Below are 16,638 nucleotides of genomic sequence, written 5' to 3'. Positions count from 1 at the left end.
GAGGGCCCACATCACCAAGGGGATGGGAACCAGGCAGGAGTGTCTTCACATCAGTGGGGCCACATCATCAAAAGCTGAGGTACTCAGCACATGTGTCCTCAAACCAGAGGACCCACATCACCAAGGACCTCGGAGTGAGGCAGGCAGGAGTAGTCTCACAACACTGGGCCCATAGAATAAAAAAGTGAGGAATCCAGCAGTTGGAACCTCCCAGCAGGCGGCCCAGAGCACCGAGGCTATGGGATCCAGGCCGCAGTGAACTCACAGCAGAGGGCCCACATCATGAACCTGTGAGCAGCCCAGCTGTTGGGACCTCAGAACAGAAGGCCCACATCCCCATTGGGATGGGAACCTGGCAGGAGTGGCTTTGCACCACTTAGCACATATCAGAAAAAGTTAGGAGCCCAGCAGTTAGGGCCTGACGCCAGGGGGCCCTTATAACTGAGGGGAGGAGACTCCCAGCAGGTTCCAACTGCCAACAGAGGGCCCACGTCTACAAGGTGGCATGCGCCAGCCAGGCAGTAGTGACCTCACAGCAGAGGGCCTATCTCACAGAAGGGTGAGGAACCGAGGCAGGATGAGACTCTCACCAGAGGGCCCACAACACCAAGGGGATGGGAACCAGTCAGGACTGTCCTCCCACCAGTGGGGCCACATCATCGAAAGGTGAGGAACCCAGCACATGTGGCCTCATATCAGAAGACATACATCACAAAGGGGATGGGAGTGAGGCAGGTAGGAGTAGCCTAAAAACAGAGGGCCCAAAGAATAAAAAAAGTGAGGAATCCAGCATTTGGAACCTCCCAGCAGGCGGCCGAGAGCACAGAAGCTATGGGATGCAGGCAGGAGTGAACTAAGAGCAGAGAGCCCACATCATGAAACTGTGAGCAACCCAGGCATTGGGACCTCAGAGCAGAAAGCCCACATCCCCATGGGGATGGGAACCTGACAGGAGTGTCCTGGCATCACTGGGCTCACATCAGAAAACGTGGGGAGCCCAGCAGTTAGAGCCTGATGCTAGAGGGCCGTCATCACCGAGGGCAGGAGGCTCCCAGCAGGTTCCATGTGCCAACAGAGGGCCCACATCGCCAAGGTGATGTGTGCAAGTCAGGCAGGATTGACCTCACAGCAGAGGGCCTACCTCACAGAAGAGTGAGGAACCCAGCCAGGATAAGACTGTCACCAGAAGGCCCACATCACCAAGGGGATGGGAACCAGGCAGGAGTGTCCTCACACCAGTGGGGCCACATCATTGAAAGTTGCCTAACCCAGCACATGTGGCCTCAAACCAGAAGACCCACATCACGAAGGGGTTGCGAGTGAGGCAGGCAGGAGGAGCATCACAACACAGGACCCATAGAATACAAAAGTTGAGGAATCGAGCAGTGGGAAGCTCCCAGCAGGCAGCCAAGACCACAGAGGCTATGGGATCCAGGCCACAGTGAACTAACACCAGAGAGCCCACATCATGAAATTGTGATCAACCCAGCCGTTGGAACCTCAGAGCAGAAGGCCCACATCCCCATGGGGATGGGAACCTAAGAGGAGTGCTTGAGCAACACTGGGCTCACTAAGAAAAGTTGGGGAGCCCAGCAGTTAGGGCCTGACGTCAGAGGGCCCTCATCACAGAGCTGAGGAGGCTCCCAGCAGGGTCCAATTGCCACCAGAGGGCTCATGTCAACAAGGCGAGGTGAGCAACCCAGGCAAGAGTTACCTGATAGTAGAGGGCCCACCTCACAGATGGGTGAGGAACCCAGCCAGGATCAGACTCTCACCAGAGGGCCCACATCACAAAGGGGATGGGACCCAGTCAGGATTATCCTCACACCAGTGGGGCCTCATCATCTTAAGGTGAGGAACCCAGCACATGTGTCCTCAAACCAGAGGACCCACATCACCAAGGGCCTTGGAGTGAGGCAGGCAGGAGTAGCCTCACAACACAGGGCACATAATATAAAAAACGTGAGGATTCCAGCATTTAGACCTTCCAGCAGGCGGCCCAGAACACCGAGGCTATGGGATCCAGGCCACAGTGAACTCACAGCAGAGGGCCCACATCACAAAACTGTGAGCAACCCAGGAGTTGAGACCTCAGCGCAGAAGGACCACATCCCCATGGGAATGGGAACCTGGCTGGAGTGTCCTCGCACCACTGGGCGCACATCAGAAAATGTGGGGAGCCCACCATTTAGGGCCTGACGCCAGAGGGCCGTCATCACCGAGAGGAGGAGGCGCCCTGCACGCTCCAACTGCCACCAGAGGGCTCACGTCTCCAAGGTGACGTGTGCCAGCCAGGCAGGAGTGACCTCACAGCAGAGGGCCTACCTCACAGAACGTTGAGGAACCCAGCCAGGATTAGACTCTCGCCAGAGGGCCCACCTCACCAAGGGGATGGGAACCAGGCAGGAGTGTCCTCACACGAGTGGGGTCACATCATCGAAAGGTGAGGAACGCAGCACATGTGGCCTCAAGCCATAGGACAGTCATCACCAAGGGGCTGGCAGTGAGGCAGGCAGGAGGAGCCTCACAACAGAGGGCACATAGAATAAAAAAGTTGAGGAATCCAGCAGTTGGAACCTCCCAGCAGGCGGCTCAGAGCACCGATGATAAGGGATCCTTGCCGGAGTGAACTCACAGCAGAGGGCCCACATCATGGTACTGTGAGCAAGCCAGCCGTTTTGACCTCAGAGCAGAAGGCCCATATCGCCATGGGGATGGGAACCTGGCAAGAGTCTCCTCACACACTTGGCGCACATCAGAAAATGTGGGGAGCCCTGCAGTTATGGCCTAAGGCAAGAGGACCCTCATCACTGAGGGAAGGAGGATCCCAGCACACTCCAACTGCCAACAGAGGGCCCACGTCGCCAAGGTGACCTGTGCCAGACAGGCATGATTGACCTCACAGCAGAGGGCCCACCTCACAGAAGGGTGAGGAACCCAGCCAGGATCAGACTCTCACCTGAGGGCCCACATCAGCAAGGGGATGGGAACCAGTCAGGACTGTCTTCCCTCCAGTGGGGTCACATCATCGAAAGGTGCGGAACCCAGCACATGTGGCCTCAAATCAGAGGACACATATCACAAAGGGAATGGGAGTGAGGCAGGCAGGAGTAGCCTAAAATCAGAGGGCCCAAAGAATAAGAAAGGTGAGGAATCCAGCAGTTGGAACCTCCCAGCAGGCGGTCCAGAGCACAGAAGCTATGGGATGCAGGCAGGAGTGAACTAACAGCAGAGAGCCCACATCATGAAACTGTGAGCAACCCAGGCTTTGGGACCTCAGAGCAGAAGGCCCACACCCCAATGGGGATGTGAACCTGGCTGGAGTGTCCTCGCACCACTGGGCACACATCACAAAATGTGGGGAGCCCAGCAGTTAGGGCCTGATGCCAGAGGGCCCTCATCACCGAGGAGAGGAGGCTCCCAGCAGGCTCCAAGTGCCACCAGAGGGCTCATGTCCACAAGGCGAGGTGAGCAAGCCAGGCAAGAGTGACCTCACATCAGACGGCCCACCTCACAGATGGGTGAGGAACCCAGCCAGGATCAGACTCTCAACAGAGGGCCCACATCACCAAGGGGATGTGAACCAGGCAGGAGTCTCCTAAGACCATTGGTCCCACATCATCGAAAGGTGAGGAACCCAGCACATGTGGCCTCAAACCAGACGACACACATCACGAAGGGGCTGGGAGTGAGGCAGGCAGGAGGATCCTCACAACAGAGGGCCCAAAAATTTAAAAAAGTGAGGAATCCAGCAGTTGGAACCTCCCAGCAGGCGGCCAAGAGCACAGAGGCTATGGGATCCAGGCTTCTGTGAACTAACACCAGAGAGCCCACATCATGAAAATGTGAACAACCCAGCCGTTGGGACCTCAGAGCAGAAGGCCCACATCCCCATGGAGATGGGATCCTAAGAGGAGTGCCAAAGCATCACTGGGCTCACTAAGAAAAGTTGGTGAGCCCAGCAGTCAGGGCCTGATGCAAGAGGGCCCTCATCACCGGGGGGAAGAGATTCCCAGCACGCTCCAACTGCCACCACACGGCTGACTTCACCAAGGCAATGTGTGCCAGCCATGCAAGAGTGACCTATCAGCAGAGGGTCTCCCTCACAGGTGGGTGAGGAACAAAGCCAGGAACAGACTCTCACCAGGGGGTCCACATAACCACGTGGATGAGAACCAAGCAGGAGTGTCCTCACACTAGTGGGGCCACATCATCGAAAGGTGAGGAACCCAGCAAAAGTGGCCACAAACCAGAGGACCCACATCACCAAGGGGTTGAGAGTGAGGTAGGTGTCTGGACGGGCATATTTAACACTCATTTCCCACCAGGAAGAGGAATTAACCAAAGGCTCAGCGTGCCCTGCCAGAAGCAGATTAGGGCCTGAAGCAGTCTTGCGGGTTTGCGGCCAGCTCACAAGAAAGCGAGTTGAAGAAAGGAGCTCAGGGGCCCTGTAATTCACAAACCTGCAGAGTTATAAATGACAGATAACGTCCAAAAATATATTGAAGTAAGGCTGCGAAGAGGACTTGAAAGCGGGGCAGAATTGCAGGAAACCGATTTCAGGAGGTAGACTGGATTTGCATTTAAAGCATAGGAAAAGAGGCAGAACATCGACAATGATGCACTTGGCAACAAAGGGCGTATGAGTTTGTTCCTGAATATATTCAGGAAAAAACACATACGCCCTTTTTGGCAAACCAAGCAAGCTTGCAATGGAAATCCGAACTACTATGAAGTGTCACTTCCCCCCGGTCTAAAGGGCCATCTGAGAAAAGTGTAAAATCCAGAAAGGCAAGACAGGCCATGGGGAAAAAGGAGCCTTGTTATGCTGATGGGCGGGATGTACATTGCCAACAGCCACTCTGGAGAAGTGTATGGTGTTTCCTGATACATCTGAAAAACAAAGCAACAGAGTCTAGGGCATTTCCACTTATGGTCCTATAGCTTAGGGAAATTAAAATCAAAAAGACACAGCCACCCCAAAATTTACAACGGCTCTGTTTACAGGAGCCTCTTCTACAGTACAAGTTAAATATCCCAGAGAACAAATAATTGATAAAGAAGTTGCGGTACTTATGTACAACAGAATACCACTCAGCAATGAAATCTGTGTCACCAGGCCTGTACCAGCATAATGAGTGGATTGAGGCATGATGATTCTAAGTGAAATAAGTCACACAGAAAAAGAAACATCATAAGGTATCACTAATGCATGGAATGTAAACTTGGCTACACATGAACTGAATTACAAAACAGAACAGGGTCTCAAGTTTAGAAAACCAACTTATGCTTGCTTAAGGGGAAAGGTGAGTTGGGGTGCTGCATAAAACCAGAGTTTGAAATTAGCACAGATACCGTTCCATAAGCCAAATACGTAATAGACAAGACCTACCCCTTGCTCAACGAAATGGACTCAACAATGAGGTATCACCTCACACCTGTTAGAATGGGCATCATCTGAAAATCTACAAACAACAAATGCTGGAAAGGGTGTGGAGAAAAGGAAGCCTCTTCCACTATTGCTGGGAATATAAATTGATACAGTCACTATGGAGAACAATATGGAGTTTCTTAAGACACTAATAATAGAATTACCATATGATACAGCAATCCCAGGACTGGACATATACCCAGACAAAACCATAAATCAAAAAGAGACATTCACCGCAATGTTCATTGCATCACTATTTACAATATCGAGGTAATGGAAGCAACCTAAATGCCCACAGACAGACGAATGCATAAAGATGTGGTACATATATAAAATGGAATATTACTAAGCCATGAAAGGAATGAAATTGGGTCATTTGTAGAGACGTCGATGGATCTAGAGACTGTCATACAGAGTGAAGTAAGTCAGAAAGAGAAAAACAAATCTTGTATATTCATGCATATATGTGGAACCTAGAAAAACTGTACAGATTAACCGTTTTGCAAGGCATAAATAGAGCAACAGATGTAGACAACAATCGTATGGACAACAAGGGGGGAAAGCTCTTGGAGGGGTGGTGGTGGGAGGAGTTGAGAGATTGGGATTGGCATGTAAACATTTATATGTATAAAATAGATAACCAATGAGAACCTGCTGTATAAAAATATAAAATAAAATTCAAAATTAAAAAGAAATAAAATTTAAAAAATAAAACAGAAAAAACAATTATTCCCTTCACATACATGTATTTATATGAATAAATTATTTCCATGCTTATATCTGTAAATACAAAAAAGAGGAATAAAATCTACCTTGAACCAAAAACGAAAAAGAGAAACAAAAAAACAGAACCCACCAGTTACTCAGAGGAAAACCGTATCAGGGCACTTGCTCCAGTTGTAAACAATTCTGAAGTTGGTCAGTGGTGGGGAATCGTCTCCCATTCAGCCAGCAGCCCCCACACAACAAGCGTCCTCATTGCAAAGCTGGGGCACCGTGCCGAGGCATCTGTGAGTAAACGTGAGCTGAACCCCAGGCCAGTTGCTGCTGAACTGTTCCCGCCCTTCCCAGGTAAAACACCTGAATATATACAAGGACTTGAAAGCCTAGAGGAAGGGCCATGGAGCCACACGAGTGACAGCATGCCAGCTGACTTGGTGCCTGCAGGCCAGCCAGGATGGTCCTGGCCCTGGGTGCTCTTCTGGAAGATTTCCATTTCCCTGCCTGAGATACCCGTCCTGTCCCTGCCCCCACTGCTTTTTTCCTTCCTCACCTCTGCCCAGGGAGAAATTCCAGCAGCAGGTATGGGTGACACATCCTCTTCTTTAGCAGGTGGCAGCCTGGCAACTGCTGCAGAAAGTCCAGCAGAGCCCCACTCACACTGGGCCACCCACAAAGCCGTGGCCTCTCACTCCCTCCCACCAGCCCAGCCCCGAGACTGCTGACAGGGCAGAGAAAATGGCGTCAGGCACAGCTGCAGGGGCTTTTGCTGCCTGGAGTGGTATTTATATTGATCTCAACCCAGGCACACCTGGGGAGGGCTGGCCGGCATGGTAAGGCTGCCCAGGTCAGCCAATCATCACCCCTCAGGGGCTCACAGTTGCAGAAAATGGAACTTGCTGAACCGGCCAGGTCCAAGGAACAGGTGTGGGCTCCTGAGAGTCAGGATAGACAAGGGGCTGCAGCTTTGGCTTGTTTTCTAATCATTTTATCTGGCCCATGAGTGGGAGACAACTTCAAGAAAACCCTCTCCTAATGAGAGGAACCCAGGAGTCAGGGAGAGGAGGGGTGGGTGGTGGTTGGAGACAGAGGCCTGGTGCCCTGGGTGCAGTGGAAGTCTCTGGAAGACCAGGTGGAGGGAGGCCACACAGAGTGATGCCCAGGGTCACAGACCTGTCGGAGCTGCTGTTTGTTAGTTCAAGTCCTGCTCTGAGGTGCTCTGTGTCAGCTCTGAGCGACAGGTGAGCTGGGGGTGCTCTTCAATGAGGGCTATGTGCACGGTTCCTGTGTGCCCAGCCCTGCCACGGTACCTGCAAGGGTAGCTCTGTATCCTGGGAGGGGCCTGACCATGAGAGCCCCGTGGGCTGGGTTGGGGGTGGGGTACCTGCCCAGGAGAGCTCCATATCCTGGGATTGGCCTGACCACGAGAGCCCCATGGGCTGCTGGGGACCTGGTAAAGGATGTCAGGACAGTCAGTGAAGCCACCGAGGATATACCTCCAGTTGCTCCTGATCCCTACACCCTGCTGGTCATTCTACCAACCACCAGGACATGGTATTCTGTATTAGTCTTCAATGATGCCTTCTTTTGTATTCCATTAGTCCCAGAGTCACAAGAAATTTTGGCTTGTGAGTGGCAGGACTCAACATACAACTAAAACAATACTTCCGGGCCGTCTTGCCCCAAGGGTTCAAAAATTCCCACACCATCTTTGGGGAAAGCTTAGCTAACGACCGAAAAGTTCTACCTCTGGAAAAGGAAACCCTCCTTCAATATGCAGACGACATTCTGATCGCCAGCCCTACTAAGGAGGCCTCTGAACTACCAAGCCAATAAAGGATAGAAGTTGTCCAAGAAAAAGCTCAAATATCACAGACTGCAGTGACCTGCCTGGGCTTCATTCTCACACAAGGTCAGAGAAGCCCATCCCAGGAAAGGGAAGAAACCATTTGCAGCCTTACCCCTTTCTAAAACTAGAAGACAGCTTAGGGGTTCCTGGGGAGGCCAGGGTTTGCTGCTTCTGGATCCCTAACTACAGTCTACTAGCTGGGCCTCTATATGAAACACTGAAAGGAAAAGATGATGATCCTTTTGAACAGAATCCAGAAGTGGCCTTTCAAGAATGGAAAGAGCAGTCAATTCAGACCCTTGCCCTGGAACTCCCTAATTGAGCTAAACCCTTTGACCTTTCCATTCCCGGTGAAAGGTGAATCGCCATTGGAGAATTAGTGCAAAAACTGGGACCACTTGAAATGGAACAACGCAAGAATGCCATCCAGGTAGGATAAACTACAGTCACCAAGGGGCTTGGCCCACTGCCACATCTGGCCAAGATACTGGCGGTATCTAAAAACCTGGAAATCAGCAGCCCAAAAGGCCACCTCCCTCCTAAGGGAAAAGGACCCCACGTGGTGATCCTAATCACCAACCATGCCCTGAAGTTGCAGGGTTCGCTCCGTGGGCACACCGACCTCGAGTGAGGAGGCCCTCCAACTCCAACATCCAGAGAGATAACCGGGGGCAACAGGGCACCATGACGACTCGTGTGAACATCACTTGACCTGGAGTTTCTCTCATAAAACAACAATAGTGTGTCCCGAAGGAGTAGACTACTGCTTGCAGGACTTCCTGCACCCGGAGGGGAGCTAATAATCTTGGCGGGGGAACCGTATATCACACCGTCACCATAGAAAAGCCTACAGACACCGTGATGATGGTGACCAATAAGACCGGCTGGACTCCTGTTTACTTCAAAAGGCTGTTGACTCAGTGGCCATCATGGTCCTTGATCACCACTGACCCTGGACTGTCTGGGAGTTGAGCGGGCAGGGCTCTGACACCTGGTGCTGTTTTTACGTTAATTCAGGGGCCTAATTGAAGAAAGAGCAGACTACTGGTCAGAGCATCTAGGCTGGCAGAAACGGTCAGCCTAAGGTGGCCGAACAAATGTGGGGCGGGGTGAAACCGGCCCCCACAGCGTCTCTGCACATCTCTTTCCTGGACCCTTAAAGGTCATTAGAATCTATAACACTTCCAATGCTGGTGCTCAGGCGGACGAGCAGGGAGGCAGGGGTCCTGGGGCCAATCAACGTCACCTGGAGGCTGCTGGGGAGAAGTTCTGACCCTCGTCCCCTGGTATGAGGGCTCCCAACTCAGCACTCAGCAGTTACAGAAGAAGGGTCTGCACCCTCAGCACTCCAAGAATGAGGAACGGGACAAAAGGCAGAGGAGGGGTTTGTCCCCAGCAAAGCCCATTAAAAATCCCTGGGAGATAAAAATAGAATGTGGGCAATAAAGTCAAGTCTGACCTTTTTTATCCTTTGTGCTTTGTCTAATTTCACGTGCTCCTAGGGTCCCGCATGCAGAGGTTCCACACCCGGCACTTCAGACCAGATTTCCTGGTGCAGAATGGCTGGGTCGACACCTCAGCTCCTGGGGCCCAGTGCAGACTCCGAGATATAGAGCCTGAGCTGCAGCCAACCCGGCCCTTGAGAGCTCCGCCCCCTCCCTCCCACTGACTCTGACAGGATCTCTACACAGCAGCCCAGCCCACAGCCCACGGGGTAGTGCATGCTCTCACCTCTCCATTCTCTGATGAAAATATAAAGTTTCCTTTGCTTGGGAACCAAACTCAGTCTCGATCTGTTGGCCCCAATGACACTGGGCAGGGGGACCCTTGTTGGGGTCCACTCTGGAGGATCAGTAACAGAAATTGAGACTATTGTAACTTCAATGAACAGATGTGTGAGCCAAACTGTAGTTAACATAGAACAGTTTATAAGGCTCGGGTAAAATAAGATGTTTCTAACACTTCCATTTGATATTTCCATCACTTTATTATAAGCAAGTTCAGTGAAAAGGTTTGTCTTATTTGTCAGGTCAATATTAGAGAAATGAAGTGATTTCTTTCCAAGGATGTACATCTAATAATCTTGGTTAAAGCTTCAATCTTGTTTTAAATGCTTTTCCATTGAAAATGATACCTCTCTTTCAGCTCCCCCATTTCTGAGAAGTATAAAATCTTATAATTTATTATTACCAAAGGGGAAAGGTGGGAGGAGGGATAAATTAACAGTTTGGAATTAACACATACACACTGCTATGTATAAAATAGATCATCAACAAGGAACTACTGTATAGCACAGGGAACTACACTCAATATTGTGCAATAACCTATAAGGGGAAATAATCGGAAAAAGAATAGATATTTTTATTGACATCATCTATCAATGACAGTTAAAGTGTAACCTAAGGGAAGCCGGTGGTGAGTGCTTCTGACCCTGAAGACTTCAGTCATCTAAAGTTTGGACTCTGCCTACTTCCCAAGGCCCTTAATGAACATATGTGTAGCCGTAGCTTAAAAAACTCCCCAGTTTGGGTTTCGGGGAGACACTGATTTTGAAAAAGCCCTGGTGTTCTCCTTACATGAATGGGACTCTTCCTACTGCTAAAACATGTCTGTCACATCCAGAGGATGGTATACCGTCTGATCGGGAAGAGTTTGGAAAAGGCATCTCATCTCCTCATCTCCTGGTGCTCGGGTTCACCCCTCCAGCGTCTTTACTAACAGTCTCCCCACTTGGAGATGTCAACACTGTCAACATCCTGTTGCGTACAGTTTGGAATTTGTCCAGAGGATGAAGCGGAAGGATGAGGAACAATGAGAGACAAGTCCTAGGTGTTCAGACAGGCACATGTCACTCTAATTTCCAATCAGGAAGATGAATTGACCAAAGGCTAGGGTTGCCCATGGAAACAGTATAGGGCTTGAGGAAATCCCACTGCTTTGTGGCCAGTTCCCATAAACACAAGTTGAACAATGGAACTCAGGGGCAGTAAAATTCACGAAACTGCAGAGTTGAAAATATCTATCACTGAAAAATGTCTTGAGGAAAGTCAGAGAAAAGGATTGGCAAGCAAGGGAGAATGGCAGGAAAGGGATTTGAGGAGGTAGAAAGGACTCGCCATTAAGCACAAGAAAAGGGGCTGAACATTGCCGACATTGCAGTTGGCCAAAAAGGCTGTATGCGTTTTTTTCTGTATATATTCAAGAAAAGGGCATACACTTTTTTAGCCAACCAAACAGGTGGGCACTGGAAATCAATACTACAAAAGATATCACTTCGCATCAGTCAGAAGAGCCATCCTCATAAAGTGTAAACGCCAGAAATGCAGGACAGGGCAAGGAGAAGAGGGAGCCCTGTGAGGCTTATAGTGGAAATGTATATTGCCAACGGCCATTCTGGAGAAGTGTATTGTGTTTACTAAAGCATCTAAAAAATGAGCTACAGAGCATAGGGCACTTGCACTCATGGGCGTATATCTTGGGAAAAACAAAAATCGAGAGGACACAGGCACCCCAATGTTTACTGCTTCTCTGTTTAAAAGATCCTCGACTAGGATATAACTTAAATGTCTCTGGAGGGAAAAAATGGATAGAGATGTGGTACTTATGTAGAGTGGAATATTACTCAGCCTGGAAATCAATGAAATATGGCCAGTTGTAACAACTCCGGAGGAGTTACGTATGATCATTCTAAGTGACATAAATATGTAGAAAACACGTGTAAGGCTGCTAAACGGGAAAGGTGGGGAGGGGTGAGGCATCATCCAGGAGGTTGAAATTAGCAAAGATACCATTCCAAATACCAAACTGATAATCAACAAGGCCTACACGGTAGCTAAAAGAACTGCACTCAGCACACTCAAGTCACCGGAAAAGAATATCTATGACTGGTAAGAATCTGAAAAAGAAATTATTGATGTCTCTCTGTACGTGAATCAAGTGGATGTACAGCAGCAAGAAACAGAGCTTTGAAAATCAGCTGTAAACAACATAGTAATAAATTGAAAAAAATAAACGACAGAGAGACAGAGAAAACCTCTTACAACTTTTCCTCAGGGACGGTGATGCAACATGGATTGAACACATCTAGACCCACAGCAGGATGAGACATAAGGCTGGAAACTGTTCGCACTAAGAGAAATGTGAGGTTGGGTGAGGAAATGCACACCCTTTAAAGTAATACTACCTGGTACCCATTCAATGGGTCCCAAATCTGCAGGTTCAAGGAATCTTCCTACAGCTAAAACATGCATGGAAAACCCAGAGGACTGTACACCATGTGATCGGGAGATGTGTCTAAAATGCACCTCATTTATCCTCTCCTGGTGCTCCTGTTCATCATTCCAGCCACGTTACTTAGAATCTCCCCACTTAGAGAATCAGCACATTTAAACTTCTGTTTCACACATTTTGCAAATTGTGAGGAGGATGAACGGGAACAGCGGGAACCAATGAGAGAATAGTTGTAGGGGTTTGGACGGGCACATGTCACTCTAATTTCCCATTAAGAATAAGAATTAAAAAAAGGCTCAGCCCGCCTCGCCGGAGCCAAAATAGGGCCTGAAGCAATCCTGCGGTTTTGAGGCCAGCTCACAAAAGAGCAACTTAAAAAATGGAGCTCAGGGTCACTGCAATTCACAAACCTGCAGAGTTATAAATGAAAACTAACGTCCAAAAATATGTTGAGGTAAGGCAAAGAAGAGGATCTGAATGCAAGACAGAATTGCAAGAAACAGATTTCAAGAGATAGATTGGACTCGCCTTTAAAGCACATGAAAAGCGGCAGAATTTCGACAATGATGCAGTTGGCCCAAAAGGGAGTATGCGTTTTTTCCTGAATATATCCAGGAAAAAACGCATACGCACTTTATGGGCAACCAAGCAAGCAAGCAATGCAAATGTGCACAACAAAGAAGTCTCATTTCCCACCGGTCAAAAGGGCCATCCGAAAAAATTGTAAAAACCAGAAATGCAGGACAGGCCATGGAGAACAGGGAGCCTTTATACGCTGATGGACAGTGTGTGAACTGCCGAGAGCCACTCTGGAGAAGTGTATGGTGGTTCCTAAATCATCTAAAAAACAGAGCGACAGAGCATAGGGCACTTCCAATCACGGGAGTATATCTAGGGAAGTCTAAAAATCAACAAGACACAAGCACACCACAGTTTAGGGCTACTCTGTTTACAAGAACCTCAACTTCAGTACACCTTAAATATCCCAGGAAAGAGAACAATGGATAAAGAAAATGTGGTACTTATGTACAATGGAATATCTCTTCACCATGAAATCAATGTAATAAGGCTAGTAGAAGGATAAAGAGTGGATTGAGGTCCGATAATACTACTTGAAATAAGTCAAACAGAAAAAGAAACATATCATAAGATATCACTTATAGAGGGAGGATAAATATGGCTGCACAAAAAATGAATTACAAAACAGAACAGTGTCTCACATTTAGAAAACACACTTATGTCAGCTTAAGGGGAAAGGAGAGGTGGGGTGATGCATAAAACCAGAGTTTGAAATTAGCACAGATACCGTTCAATAAACCAAATAGGTATCAGACAAGATCTACACCTTGCTCAATGAACTGGCCTCAACACACCCTATAAACCACAGAGAAATATATCTGAGTAATAAGAATCTTAAAACCCATGTATTGATATATCTCCATAAGGGAATCAAGTGTGAGCAGAGCGGCACAAACACAGCAGTGAAAATGAGCTAAACCCCATTATAGAAATAAATTTTAAAACCAAAACGCAGAAACAATGAAAGAGAGAAAAATTCTTACAAAATTCGCTCAGGGGCTGTGATGCAACCTGGAATGACCACATATAAACCCACAGCTGGATAAGACATAAGGCTGGACACTTGGGGCTGAAAGGATTGGAGAGCTTTGGTGAGCAACTGCCGAAAGTTTAATGCAATACTTCATGCTACTTATTCCAAGGGTCCCAACACTCCAAGTTGAAGGGAATCTTCCTACAGCTAAACCATGCATGGGAAATCCAGCAGATGATATACCATATGATCGGGAAAGGTTTCTAAAATGCACCTCATTTTCCTCTCCTGGGGCTCCGGATCAACATTCCAGCCACTTTACTAACAACATCTCCACATGGAGAGTCAATGCCTTTAAGTTCCGGTATCACACAGTCTGCAGTTAGTGCGGAGGATGAATGGGAATAGGGGGAACCAGTGAGAAAATAGCTGTAGCGGTTTCAATGGGCACATGTCACTCTAATTTCAATTCAGGAAGAAGAATTAACCAAAGGCAGAGCAAGGCGCCCCAGAAGAAGAATAGGGCCTGAAGAAATCCTGTGGATATGAGGCAAGATCACAAAAATAAGAGCTGAAAAATGGAGCTAAGGGCCACTGTAATTCAAAAACCTGCAGAGTTATAAAGGCCAACTATTTTCCAAAAGTATATTGAAGTAAGGCTATGAAGAGGCACTGAGAGCAAGGCAGAACTGCAGGAAACCTATTTCAGGAGGTAGACTGGAATTGCACTGAAAACATATGAAAAGACTCAGAACGTCGACAATGATGCACTTGGCCAAAAAGGGCGTATGCGTTCTTTCCTGAATATATTCAGGAAGAAACGCATACGCCCTTTCTGGCCAACCAAGCAAGCTCGCAAAGGAAATCTGCACTACGATGAAGTCTCACTGCCCCCCGGTCAAAGGGCCTTCTGAAAAAAGAGTAAAATCCAGAAAGGCAGGACAGGCCATGGAGAACTGGGAGCCTTGTTATGCTGATGGGCGAGATGTAAATTGCCAACAGCCACTCTGGAGAAGTGTATGGTGTTTCCTGAAACATCCAAAAAACTAAGCAACAGAGCCTAGGGCACTTCCACTTATGGTCCTATAGCTTAGGGAAATTAAAATCAAAAAGACACAGCCACCCCAAAGGTTGGGACGGCTCTGTTTACAAGAACCTCGTTTACGGTACAAGTTCAATATCGCAAAAAGCGAAAAATGGATAAAGAAGTTGTGGTACTTACGTACAATGCAATATCACTAAGCAATGAAATCTATGTCATCAGGCCTGTAGCAGCATAATGAGTGGATTCAGGTACGATGATTCTAAGTGAAATAAGTCACACAGGGCTTACCTGGTGGCACAGTGGTTGAGAGTCCGTCTGCCGATGTAGAGGACATGGGTTCGTGCCCCGCTCCGGGAAGATCCCACATGCCGCGGAGCGGCTGGGCCTGTGAGCCATGGCCGCTGAGCCTACGCGTCCGGAGCCTGTGCTCCGCAATGGGAAAAACCACAACAGTGAGAGGCCCACGTACCGCAAAAAAAAAAATAAATAAAAAAATAAAAAAATAAGTCACACAGAAAAAGAAACATCATAAGATATCACTACTATATATTTCCTGAATATATTCAGGAAAAAAGGCATACGCACAGCATAATGAGTGGATTCAGGTACGATGATTCTAAGTGAAATAAGTCACACAGAAAAAGAAACATCATAAGATATCACTACTACACGGAATGTAAACTTGGCTACACAGGAACTGAATTACTAAACAGAACAGGGTGTCAAATGTAGAAAACCAACTTATGCTTGCTTAAGGGGAAAGGTGAGTTGGGGTGCTGCATACAACAAGAGATTGAAATTAGCACAGATACCGTTCCATAAGCCAAATATGTAATAGACAAGTGCTACTCCTTGCTCAACGAAGTGGACTCAACACCCCATATTAAACGCCTAAGAATATACCTGACTAGTAAGAATCTTAAAACCTATGGATTTATATGTCTCCAAAAGAGAATCAAGTGTGTGTACAGTGGCATAAACGCAGCAGTGATAGGATTGGTGAGGTTCGGTGAGCAAATGCAGACCCTTTGAAGTCATATTGCGTGGTACCCATTCCATGGGTCTCAACTCTCCAGGTTTAAGGGATTCTTCCTTCAGCTAAAACATGCATGTGGAACCCAGAGTATGATCCACCGTGTGATCGGAAAACGTGTTCAAATGTGTCTCAATTTTCGTCCCCTGGTACTCGGGTGCAACATTCCAGACGCTTTACTAACACTCTCCCCACTTGGAGAGTCAGTGCCTTTAACCTCCTGTTTGGCCCAGTTTGCAGTTTCTGTGGAAGATGAACAGGAAGATGGAGAACCAAGGAGAGACTAGCTGGAGGTGTCTATACGGGCAAATTTAACTCTCATTTCCCACCAGGAAGAGGAATTAACCAAAGTCTCAGCATGCCGTGCCGGAACCAAACTAGGGCCTGAAGCAATCCTGCGGTGTTGCGGCCAGCTCACAAGAAAGCGAGTTGAAGAAAGGAGCTCAGGGGCACTGTAATTCACAAACCTGCAGAGTTATAAATGACAGCTATCTTCCAAAAATATATTGAATTAGGCTGCCAAGAGGAGTTGAAAGCGGGGCAGAATTGCAGGAAACCGATTTCAGGAGGTACACTGGAATTGCATGTAAAGCATAGGAAAAGAGGCAGAACGTCCACAATGATGCACTTGGCCAAAAAGGGCGTATGCGTTTTTTCCTGAATATATTCAGGAAAAAACGCATACGCCCTTTTTGGCCAACCAAGCAAGCTTGCAATGGAAATCTGCACTACAATGAAGTCTCACTGCCCCCCGGTCAAAAGGGCCATCTGAAAAAAG

The sequence above is a fragment of the Leucopleurus acutus genome (genome assembly GCF_964270905.1).
Source record: "Leucopleurus acutus genome assembly, chromosome: 1".
Lineage (NCBI taxonomy): Eukaryota > Metazoa > Chordata > Mammalia > Artiodactyla > Delphinidae > Leucopleurus > Leucopleurus acutus.
This window is presented reverse-complemented; position numbering follows the sequence as displayed.